Source organism: Triturus cristatus, chromosome 8 (genome assembly GCF_964204655.1).
Source record: "Triturus cristatus chromosome 8, aTriCri1.1, whole genome shotgun sequence".
Classification (NCBI taxonomy): Eukaryota; Metazoa; Chordata; class Amphibia; order Caudata; family Salamandridae; genus Triturus; species Triturus cristatus.
The window spans coordinates 1,491,941,125-1,491,953,819 of NC_140591.1; positions in this window are offsets into that span (position 1 = coordinate 1,491,941,125).

The window sequence follows — 12,695 nt, forward strand, 5'->3', positions numbered from 1 at the left end:
TCCTGTTGGGTCTTCTTTCTGTTAAACTGGCTTCTGGTTAGATCATTCAGGAGGCTGAATAAACATTAGACTTATTAGTTCTATTTAATCTCCTTCCTCTTAATAACCTTTAGTCTTATATTATAGCCCCTTCTACATACCAGCTTGTAAACCCAGTGTTGCTTCTCTTCTATTGGACAGCTATTTTTTCTGCTCCGTATCTCTCTTCTAATAGTTCCTAATGTTAACACAAAAGTTAGTGGTCTTTTCTTGTACCTCACAACAATCTATTTAACTCCCTAAAACTACGTCATACCTATCTTTTACTCTCAGGAATGTATCAATTTCTAATATTCTTTTTCTTTTTCACAGGAACAGTTCGTAGATAGATGAACTTGGGTAGTACTACAACACTATTCCTTATTTACATCATAACATTTACACGGTGTGACTTTAGACTCAAAACTTAGCTCTGGTGCTTCTCATGGAACTTCGAACTCTTCACTGACTCTCCAGTCAAATGTCTCTCAACAATTGGAACAGACGCGCCTCACTGACGCGTGACTCTCAGACGAAGGTTCTCCTCCTTCAAACAGATGACGGGTTTTCTGTTGCGGAACTCCAGACTCTTTCTTGAACTGCGCATGAGCTCCAGCCGAACACTACCTCAGGAGCGGTAGGCTCGAGGTGAAACTTAACACGCAGACACGAATTCCGAAACTGCTACGGTTCAAGGTAAGCGTAATTGGAAACTCTTCCTGTCAGGAAACTACGGGAAATGCCCTCACTAAAACTAACTCGGACTCAAGGTTGCTGCTAGGGTGACGGGTTCAGGTGAAGTGCGCCAACGTTCTAAGTTGCGCGCTTCTCATAGAGTTCTGGAACAATGAGAAAGACTAGAACGCTAACTCCCCCAGAGCGTCGGCCATCTTAAGGTTCCATACTTCCCAGGCCTTGCTCCAAGTCAGAGTTCTTAGGATCTTTTTGTTTCTCATTGGTTGATGGGCACTGATAGTGCAGATAGAAGGTTTCTTGTCGGTAATGGTTCTGACAGTACCCCCTCTCAAAGGAGGTCCCTCCAATCTTGGCTTCCGAGGAAATTTTAGATGAAAGGATCGTATCAAACGGGGGGCATGGACATCAGAACATTTCTCCCAAGATCGTTCCTCTGGACCATAGCCTTTCCAGTCCACTAAATAGTAAACTGTTCCTTTAGATCTCTTAGAGTCTAGAATTCTTTTTATCTCAAACTCAACTCCTGATTTTAAGTGCACAGGTTTTGGAGGGAGGTCCATTCTTACATCTGAGGATATTTTTTTTAGTAAGGAAACATGGAACACAGGATGAATCTTCATTTCAGGTGGTAAGGTCAAACGGTAAGTCACTGGATTGATTACTTTCTCTATGGGGTAAGGACCTACAAATTTTGGTTGGAATTTTCTATCTCCTTTGAGTCTGAGATTTTTAGCGTTTAACCAAACCCTGTCTCCTACTTGCAGTTTAGGACCTTCCCTTCTTTTCCTGTCAGCATATTTCTTGTATGTCTGCTTGGCTTGTATTAAGTTATTAGTGGCAGTCTGATGGACTTGGGCTAAATTTTGTACTATTTCCTGCACAGCTGGGACTGAGATTTCTTTACCAATTACAGAAGCATTTGGATGCCTACCATAATTTAGATAGAAAGGGGAAAAACCCGTAGAAACATTTTTAGCATTATTGTGTGCGAACTCTGCAGCCCACAAATACTCTGGCCAATCCCCTTCTTGATCTAACAAAAACATCCTTAAATACTGTTCTAGTTCCTGGTTGACTCTCTCAGTTTGCCCATCTGTCTCCGGGTGATAGCTAGTGGAATATTTGGTTTCAACTCCCAAACTGTCCATGAAGGCCTTCCAGAAGCGAGATATGAACTGTGAACCCCGATCTGAGATAATCACTCGAGGAACACCATGGGCTCGCACTATGTGTATGCCAAATTGGTGAGCCAGTTCTCTAGCTGTCGGAAGTCCCTTTAATGCAACAAAATGCGCCATCTTGGTGAATGCATCTACAAATACTAATATGGTGTTAAAACCCTGACTGGAAGGCAAGTCCACTATCAAATCTACAGTAACCGTGTGCCAGGGATGTGGGGGTGTGGGCATAGGTTGGAGATACCCCCTAGGTGACTGTCTCTCCGATTTTCCTCGCGCACAGACCCCGCAGGCCTTCACATGAGAGTGAATGTCCTTAGTCATTTGTGGCCACCAATAGTTTCTTTTAATCAAGTCTTCAGTCTTTTGTATGCCCTTATGCCCGGCTAATTTGCTCTCATGATTGTTCTTCAAAACTAATTGCTGAAGCTCTAGAGTAGGCAGATACAGTTTTTCTTCATGCCAAGGTAGTCTATGTTGAATCTTTCGGAAAGGTTCTTGCTCTGCCCAATCATGCATTTCTTTCAGTGACATTGCTCCAGCTACCCTTTCCTCGAAGGTTTCTTGACTCACCGCCCCAAGTATTTGGTGTTCGGGAATGATTGTCTTTGATTCTTGGTCGCTTTCAAGCTTTTCCATTTTTAATCTTGACAGGGCATCAGCCTTCCCATTCTTAGTTCCTGGTCGGAAAGTGATCACGAAGTCAAAATCCGCGAAATACAACGACCATCTCAGCTGTCTCGGGGTAAGGGTTTTTGCAGATTTCAGGAAGTTTAGGTTCCTATGGTCTGTGAACACGGTCACGGTATGTCTCGCTCCCAATAGATAGTGTCTCCACTCCTGGAAAGCGTCCTTGATCGCCAGTAGCTCTTTTTCTGTGATGGTTTAGTTAACTTCAGCTGGTGTTAATTTCCTCGATCTGTAAGCCACTGGGTGGAGTTGTCCTGTTTTCTTGTGTCGTTGAGAGAGGACTCCTCCTATTGCTAGATCCGAAGCATCCGTCTCCAAATAGAAGGGTTCACTAGGGTCTGGATGTAATAGAATTGGTGCGGAGGTAAACTCTTCTTTAAGTGACCTAAAGGCTTCTTCTGCCTCCTCGGACCACTCAAAAGGAACCCCCTTTTTGAGCAATCGAGTAAGAGGAACCAGCTTGTGTGAAAATTCATTCACAAACCTCCGGTAAAAATTGGCAAAACCAATGAAGCTTTGCAATTCTTTCACACAACTTGGAGATTTCCATTCTAGAACTGCCTTAACCTTCTTAATGTCCATCGTGATTCCAGACGGCGTGAGCACGAATCCAAGAAATTCCACCTCTTTTACACTAAATGCACACTTTTCCAATTTAACATACAAGTGGTTCTCCTTCAATTTTTGTAGAATTTTCTTCACCTGGCCTGGATGTTCTTGTTCTGTTCTGGAGTAAATCAATATATCGTCGATATATACTATGACGCATTGATCGATATACTCACTCAAGACACTATTTATAAAATGTTGGAAGGCTGCTGGTGCGTTGCATAAGCCGTAAGGCATGACCTGGTACTCGTACAAACCTAGCTTTGTTCGGAACGCCGTTTTCCACTCGTCCCCTTCTCGAACCCGGATCAAGTGGTATGCCCCTCGCAGGTCTAGTTTCGTGTAAATCTGTGCCTCCTTTATCTGGTCTAACAGCACAGAGATGAGAGGAAGAGGGTACCGATTCTTGATGGTAACTTTGTTAATGGCTCGATAGTCAATACAGGTTCTTAACTCGCCTTCTTTTTTGGGCACAAAGAATAAAGGGGAGGAGACCGGAGACTGAGATGGACGGATAAATCCGTTGGCCAAGTATTTCCCAATGTATTCCTTCAAGTGTTCATTCTCTTTCTCTGTCAAGGCATACACTCGGCTACATGGTAATTGAGCGCCTGGCTCCAGATCTATCCTGCAGTCAAATGGCCGATGTGGCGGTAACTTCTCTGCCTCTATCTCGTTGAACACTTCCTTGAATTCCTTATATTCAGATGGTATTTCACCAGTGTGGATCACACACACAGAAATTTCTTGTTCACTCAAAGAGGTTGCTGGTCCTGATCCCTTAGTTTCCACGAGATGGTCAAAACAGTTGCCTTTACAGAATTCAGAATTCATGCTCACAGTTCTCGCTCCCCAATCGATGCTTGGATTGTGTTCCGTTAACCACGGCAGGCCCAATATAATCTGGAACTGAGGAGCATCGATCAAATTGAACTGGATGAGTTCGCGATGTTCCTCTTGAAAGGTCAACTCTACTTGTTCCGTGTGACTAGTGATCGGTCCGGAGGAAAGATTAGTTCCATCTACGGCTCTTACTGGTTCACTTCTTGACTTCAAGATGGGTCTTAGTCCGACGCTGGCTGCATATTTGATATCGCAGAAGTTTCCTGTTGCCCCTGAATCAATCATAACTGACACCTCAGTTAAAATGACATTCCTGAACTTTATTTTCATTGAAATTACAAGGTGGGGAGATGAAGACTGTAAAGTGTTCGCGATATGATGTTCTTCTGGAGTTGCCTTATCCTCAGCACCTACCAACCCAACTCCTCCTATTGGTGGTGCGTGGAGTTTTCCTTCTCCTTTGAGAACATTTTTGGCTTTTTGGGACAAATTCTGACGAAGTGTCCACTTCCTCCACAATACAGGCACAAATTATTCTGTCGTCTTCTCTCCTTCTCCTCCTTGGTCAGAGGACCCCGAACCACTCCAATCTGCATAGGCTCGGTTCCAGATTGACTGTCTGGTACTTTCGTTGAGTCATTCTTAGTTCTGTCGAATCTCGGTATACTAAATTTGAAATCCTTTCGCTTTTCACCCCTCCTCTCACTTTGACGAAAATCGATTTCCAAAACCAAATCGATTAAGGCTGAAACGTCGGTAGGTCGATTTGGAATTTGGGCCAAAACATCCTTCAATTCGTCTTTTAATCCACGATAGAAGACTGCTGCTCTTTTACATTCCGGCCAGTCCGTTTCTACCATCAACTTATTGTATTGAGCTAGATATGCTACAAGATCCTTGTTCCCCTGCTTTAATTCTAAAAGTTCATTGTCTGTGGCTTGAGAAATCTTTCGGCGATCAAATATCCTCAAAAATTCTTTTTTGAAATCTTCGAAGTGATAAAGAAGAGCATCGTCTCTGGTGACTAAGGGCATGGACCAACTAGCGGCATCTCCGCTAAGGTATGACAAAATAAAGGCCACACGGGACTGTGCGTCTGGAAAAATCGAAGGACGACACATGAAGTGCAGGGAGCATTGCGTCAAAAAGATTTGAGCCTTCTGAGGATCACCACTGAATCTTTCTGGGGGGGCTAGAGGAATAACAGGAGAAAGAGAATGGACTACATGTGTGGCTACACTAGAAGTGGAGTGTTCACCTTCTGTGTCTGGGAATTTCAAACTGGATGTCGGATTAAAACTGGAAATCTTAGCTGCCAGCTCGACTGTTTCCCTCCTTGTGTCCATTACCTCCTGTCTCAAACCCCTGTTTTCATCCCTAACTGCGGCTAATTCTTTTTGTATTATGTGCAAGACCTCTCCTAATTTTTGCAACTCCAAACCTTCAGCCATTCTGTTCGGGCGCAATCAATACGTGGGCACTTCACTCTGTCAGAAGCCCTTTCTTTCTTGCGCAGGAACAGAGATGCCTTTTCCCAACACCACCTCCAAGAACCACCAACGCAGCACTATGAAAAGATGCGTTAATGCCTTCTCCGGAGGGGGTAGGGGGATTGGATAAAATAACAAAAGAGAAGAGAAGAGACTGCCACTGGTTGACTGCTTCCTGTTGGGTCTTCTTTCTGTTAAACTGGCTTCTGGTTAGATCATTCAGGAGGCTGAATAAACATTAGACTTATTAGTTCTATTTAATCTCCTTCCTCTTAATAACCTTTAGTCTTATATTATAGCCCCTTCTACATACCAGCTTGTAAACCCAGTGTTGCTTCTCTTCTATTGGACAGCTATTTTTTCTGCTCCGTATCTCTCTTCTAATAGTTCCTAATGTTAACACAAAAGTTAGTGGTCTTTTCTTGTACCTCACAACAATCTATTTAACTCCCTAAAACTACGTCATACCTATCTTTTACTCTCAGGAATGTATCAATTTCTAATATTCTTTTTCTTTTTCACAGGAACAGTTCGTAGATAGATGAACTTGGGTAGTACTACAACACTATTCCTTATTTACATCATAACATTTACACGGTGTGACTTTAGACTCAAAACTTAGCTCTGGTGCTTCTCATGGAACTTCGAACTCTTCACTGACTCTCCAGTCAAATGTCTCTCAACAATTGGAACAGACGCGCCTCACTGACGCGTGACTCTCAGACGAAGGTTCTCCTCCTTCAAACAGATGACGGGTTTTCTGTTGCGGAACTCCAGACTCTTTCTTGAACTGCGCATGAGCTCCAGCCGAACACTACCTCAGGAGCGGTAGGCTCGAGGTGAAACTTAACACGCAGACACGAATTCCGAAACTGCTACGGTTCAAGGTAAGCGTAATTGGAAACTCTTCCTGTCAGGAAACTACGGGAAATGCCCTCACTAAAACTAACTCGGACTCAAGGTTGCTGCTAGGGTGACGGGTTCAGGTGAAGTGCGCCAACGTTCTAAGTTGCGCGCTTCTCATAGAGTTCTGGAACAATGAGAAAGACTAGAACGCTAACTCCCCCAGAGCGTCGGCCATCTTAAGGTTCCATACTTCCCAGGCCTTGCTCCAAGTCAGAGTTCTTAGGATCTTTTTGTTTCTCATTGGTTGATGGGCACTGATAGTGCAGATAGAAGGTTTCTTGTCGGTAATGGTTCTGACAGTACCCCCTCTCAAAGGAGGTCCCTCCAATCTTGGCTTCCGAGGAAATTTTAGATGAAAGGATCGTATCAAACGGGGGGCATGGACATCAGAACATTTCTCCCAAGATCGTTCCTCTGGACCATAGCCTTTCCAGTCCACTAAATAGTAAACTGTTCCTTTAGATCTCTTAGAGTCTAGAATTCTTTTTATCTCAAACTCAACTCCTGATTCTAAGTGCACAGGTTTTGGAGGGAGGTCCATTCTTACATCTGAGGATATTTTTTTTAGTAAGGAAACATGGAACACAGGATGAATCTTCATTTCAGGTGGTAAGGTCAAACGGTAAGTCACTGGATTGATTACTTTCTCTATGGGGTAAGGACCTACAAATTTTGGTTGGAATTTTCTATCTCCTTTGAGTCTGACATTTTTAGCGTTTAACCAAACCCTGTCTCCTACTTGCAGTTTAGGACCTTCCCTTCTTTTCCTGTCAGCATATTTCTTGTATGTCTGCTTGGCTTGTATTAAGTTATTAGTGGCAGTCTGATGGACTTGGGCTAAATTTTGTACTATTTCCTGCACAGCTGGGACTGAGATTTCTTTACCAATTACAGAAGCATTTGGATGCCTACCATAATTTAGATAGAAAGGGGAAAAACCCGTAGAAACATTTTTAGCATTATTGTGTGCGAACTCTGCAGCCCACAAATACTCTGGCCAATCCCCTTCTTGATCTAACAAAAACATCCTTAAATACTGTTCTAGTTCCTGGTTGACTCTCTCAGTTTGCCCATCTGTCTCCGGGTGATAGCTAGTGGAATATTTGGTTTCAACTCCCAAACTGTCCATGAAGGCCTTCCAGAAGCGAGATATGAACTGTGAACCCCGATCTGAGATAATCACTCGAGGAACACCATGGGCTCGCACTATGTGTATGCCAAATTGGTGAGCCAGTTCTCTAGCTGTCGGAAGTCCCTTTAATGCAAAAAAATGCGCCATCTTGGTGAATGCATCTACAAATACTAATATGGTGTTAAAACCCTGACTGGAAGGCAAGTCCACTATCAAATCTACAGTAACCGTGTGCCAGGGATGTGGGGGTGTGGGCATAGGTTGGAGATACCCCCTAGGTGACTGTCTCTCCGATTTTCCTCGCGCACAGACCCCGCAGGCCTTCACATGAGAGTGAATGTCCTTAGTCATTTGTGGCCACCAATAGTTTCTTTTAATCAAGTCTTCAGTCTTTTGTATGCCCTTATGCCCGGCTAATTTGCTCTCATGATTGTTCTTCAAAACTAATTGCTGAAGCTCTAGAGTAGGCAGATACAGTTTTTCTTCATGCCAAGGTAGTCCATGTTGAATCTTTCGGAAAGGTTCTTGCTCTGCCCAATCATGCATTTCTTTCTGTGACATTGCTCCAGCTACCCTTTCCTCGAAGGTTTCTTGACTCACCGCCCCAAGTATTTGGTGTTCGGGAATGATTGTCTTTGATTCTTGGTCGCTTTCAAGCTTTTCCATTTTTAATCTTGACAGGGCATCAGCCTTCCCATTCTTAGTTCCTGGTCGGAAAGTGATCACGAAGTCAAAATCCGCGAAATACAACGACCATCTCAGCTGTCTCGGGGTAAGGGTTTTTGCAGATTTCAGGAAGTTTAGGTTCCTATGGTCTGTGAACACGGTCACGGTATGTCTCGCTCCCAATAGATAGTGTCTCCACTCCTGGAAAGCGTCTTTGATCGCCAGTAGCTCTTTTTCTGTGATGGTGTAGTTAACTTCAGCTGGTGTTAATTTCCTCGATCTGTAAGCCACTGGGTGGAGTTGTCCTGTTTTCTTGTGTCGTTGAGAGAGGACTCCTCCTATTGCTAGATCCGAAGCATCCGTCTCCAAATAGAAGGGTTCACTAGGGTCTGGATGTAATAGAATTGGTGCGGAGGTAAACTCTTCTTTAAGTGACCTAAAGGCTTCTTCTGCCTCCTCGGACCACTCAAAAGGAACCCCCTTTTTGAGCAATCGAGTAAGAGGAACCAGCTTGTGTGAAAATTCATTCACAAACCTCCGGTAAAAATTGGCAAAACCAATGAAGCTTTGCAATTCTTTCACACAACTTGGAGATTTCCATTCTAGAACTGCCTTAACCTTCTTAATGTCCATCGTGATTCCAGACGGCGTGAGCACGAATCCAAGAAATTCCACCTCTTTTACACTAAATGCACACTTTTCCAATTTAACATACAAGTGGTTCTCCTTCAATTTTTGTAGAATTTTCTTCACCTGGCCTGGATGTTCTTGTTCTGTTCTGGAGTAAATCAATATATCGTCGATATATACTATGACGCATTGATCGATATACTCACTCAAGACACTATTTATAAAATGTTGGAAGGCTGCTGGTGCGTTGCATAAGCCGTAAGGCATGACCTGGTACTCGTACAAACCTAGCTTTGTTCGGAACGCCGTTTTCCACTCGTCCCCTTCTCGAACCCGGATCAAGTGGTATGCCCCTCGCAGGTCTAGTTTCGTGTAAATCTGTGCCTCCTTTATCTGGTCTAACAGCACAGAGATGAGAGGAAGAGGGTACCGATTCTTGATGGTAACTTTGTTAATGGCTCGATAGTCAATACAGGTTCTTAACTCGCCTTCTTTTTTGGGCACAAAGAATAAAGGGGAGGAGACCGGAGACTGAGATGGACGGATAAATCCGTTGGCCAAGTATTTCCCAATGTATTCCTTCAAGTGTTCATTCTCTTTCTCTGTCAAGGCATACACTCGGCTACATGGTAATTGAGCGCCTGGCTCCAGATCTATCCTGCAGTCAAATGGCCGATGTGGCGGTAACTTCTCTGCCTCTATCTCGTTGAACACTTCCTTGAATTCCTTATATTCAGATGGTATTTCACCAGTGTGGATCACACACACAGAAATTTCTTGTTCACTCAAAGAGGTTGCTGGTCCTGATCCCTTAGTTTCCACGAGATGGTCAAAACAGTTGCCTTTACAGAATTCAGAATTCATGCTCACAGTTCTCGCTCCCCAATCGATGCTTGGATTGTGTTCCGTTAACCACGGCAGGCCCAATATAATCTGGAACTGAGGAGCATCGATCAAATTGAACTGGATGAGTTCGCGATGTTCCTCTTGAAAGGTCAACTCTACTTGTTCCGTGTGACTAGTGATCGGTCCGGAGGAAAGATTAGTTCCATCTACGGCTCTTACTGGTTCACTTCTTGACTTCAAGATGGGTCTTAGTCCGACGCTGGCTGCATATTTGATATCGCAGAAGTTTCCTGTTGCCCCTGAATCAATCATAACTGACACCTCAGTTAAAATGACATTCCTGAACTTTATTTTCATTGAAATTACAAGGTGGGGAGATGAAGACTGTAAAGTGTTCGCGATATGATGTTCTTCTGGAGTTGCCTTATCCTCAGCACCTACCAACCCAACTCCTCCTATTGGTGGTGCGTGGAGTTTTCCTTCTCCTTTGAGAACATTTTTGGCTTTTTGGGACAAATTCTGACGAAGTGTCCACTTCCTCCACAATACAGGCACAAATTATTCTGTCGTCTTCTCTCCTTCTCCTCCTTGGTCAGAGGACCCCGAACCACTCCAATCTGCATAGGCTCGGTTCCAGATTGACTGTCTGGTACTTTCGTTGAGTCATTCTTAGTTCTGTCGAATCTCGGTATACTAAATTTGAAATCCTTTCGCTTTTCACCCCTCCTCTCACTTTGATGAAAATCGATTTCCAAAACCAAATCGATTAAGGCTGAAACGTCGGTAGGTCGATTTGGAATTTGGGCCAAAACATCCTTCAATTCGTCTTTTAATCCACGATAGAAGACTGCTGCTCTTTTACATTCCGGCCAGTCCGTTTCTACCACCAACTTATTGTATTGAGCTAGATATGCTACAAGATCCTTGTTCCCCTGCTTTAATTCTAAAAGTTCATTGTCTGTGGCTTGAGAAATCTTTCGGCGATCAAATATCCTCCAATATTCTTTTTTGAAATCTTCGAAGTGATAAAGAAGAGCATCGTCTCTGGTGACTAAGGGCATGGACCAACTAGCGGCATCTCCGCTAAGGTATGACAAAATAAAGGCCACACGGGACTGTGCGTCTGGAAAAATCGAAGGACGACACATGAAGTGCAGGGAGCATTGCGTCAAAAAGATTTGAGCCTTCTGAGGATCACCACTGAATCTTTCTGGGGGGGCTAGAGGAATAACAGGAGAAAGAGAATGGACTACATGTGTGGCTACACTAGAAGTGGAGTGTTCACCTTCTGTGTCTGGGAATTTCAAACTGGATGTCGGATTAAAACTGGAAATCTTAGCTGCCAGCTCGACTGTTTCCCTCCTTGTGTCCATTACCTCCTGTCTCAAACCCCTGTTTTCATCCCTAACTGCGGCTAATTCTTTTTGTATTATGTGCAAGACCTCTCCTAATTTTTGCAACTCCAAACCTTCAGCCATTCTGTTCGGGCGCAATCAATACGTGGGCACTTCACTCTGTCAGAAGCCCTTTCTTTCTTGCGCAGGAACAGAGATGCCTTTTCCCAACACCACCTCCAAGAACCACCAACGCAGCACTATGAAAAGATGCGTTAATGCCTTCTCCGGAGGGGGTAGGGGGATTGGATAAAATAACAAAAGAGAAGAGAAGAGACTGCCACTGGTTGACTGCTTCCTGTTGGGTCTTCTTTCTGTTAAACTGGCTTCTGGTTAGATCATTCAGGAGGCTGAATAAACATTAGACTTATTAGTTCTATTTAATCTCCTTCCTCTTAATAACCTTTAGTCTTATATTATAGCCCCTTCTACATACCAGCTTGTAAACCCAGTGTTGCTTCTCTTCTATTGGACAGCTATTTTTTCTGCTCCGTATCTCTCTTCTAATAGTTCCTAATGTTAACACAAAAGTTAGTGGTCTTTTCTTGTACCTCACAACAATCTATTTAACTCCCTAAAACTACGTCATACCTATCTTTTACTCTCAGGAATGTATCAATTTCTAATATTCTTTTTCTTTTTCACAGGAACAGTTCGTAGATAGATGAACTTGGGTAGTACTACAACACTATTCCTTATTTACATCATAACATTTACACGGTGTGACTTTAGACTCAAAACTTAGCTCTGGTGCTTCTCATGGAACTTCGAACTCTTCACTGACTCTCCAGTCAAATGTCTCTCAACAATTGGAACAGACGCGCCTCACTGACGCGTGACTCTCAGACGAAGGTTCTCCTCCTTCAAACAGATGACGGGTTTTCTGTTGCGGAACTCCAGACTCTTTCTTGAACTGCGCATGAGCTCCAGCCGAACACTACCTCAGGAGCGGTAGGCTCGAGGTGAAACTTAACACGCAGACACGAATTCCGAAACTGCTACGGTTCAAGGTAAGCGTAATTGGCAACTCTTCCTGTCAGGAAACTACGGGAAATGCCCTCACTAAAACTAACTCGGACTCAAGGTTGCTGCTAGGGTGACGGGTTCAGGTGAAGTGCGCCAACGTTCTAAGTTGCGCGCTTCTCATAGAGTTCTGGAACAATGAGAAAGACTAGAACGCTAACTCCCCCAGAGCGTCGGCCATCTTAAGGTTCCATACTTCCCAGGCCTTGCTCCAAGTCAGAGTTCTTAGGATCTTTTTGTTTCTCATTGGTTGATGGGCACTGATAGTGCAGATAGAAGGTTTCTTGTCGGTAATGGTTCTGACAGTTCATGCGTTTGTGTATAAATGTTTTTATCATTTATTTTTTCTGAAAATGCCAAACGTTTCTGAAATAAACTTAAAAACATGAAGTGAGCACAAACGTATACCTGGCTGGACATAATCAGAAAAACAATATGAAGGTAACCTATCAAAATATAAGGAGTTTACTTGTGAGAAAATGGCCTGGTATATGTTGGTCACTAGTTAAAGTGGCCACCTTGCACCAGTACAATTAGACTCTTATGATAGATAGGTTTAAGACAACCTTTTAAA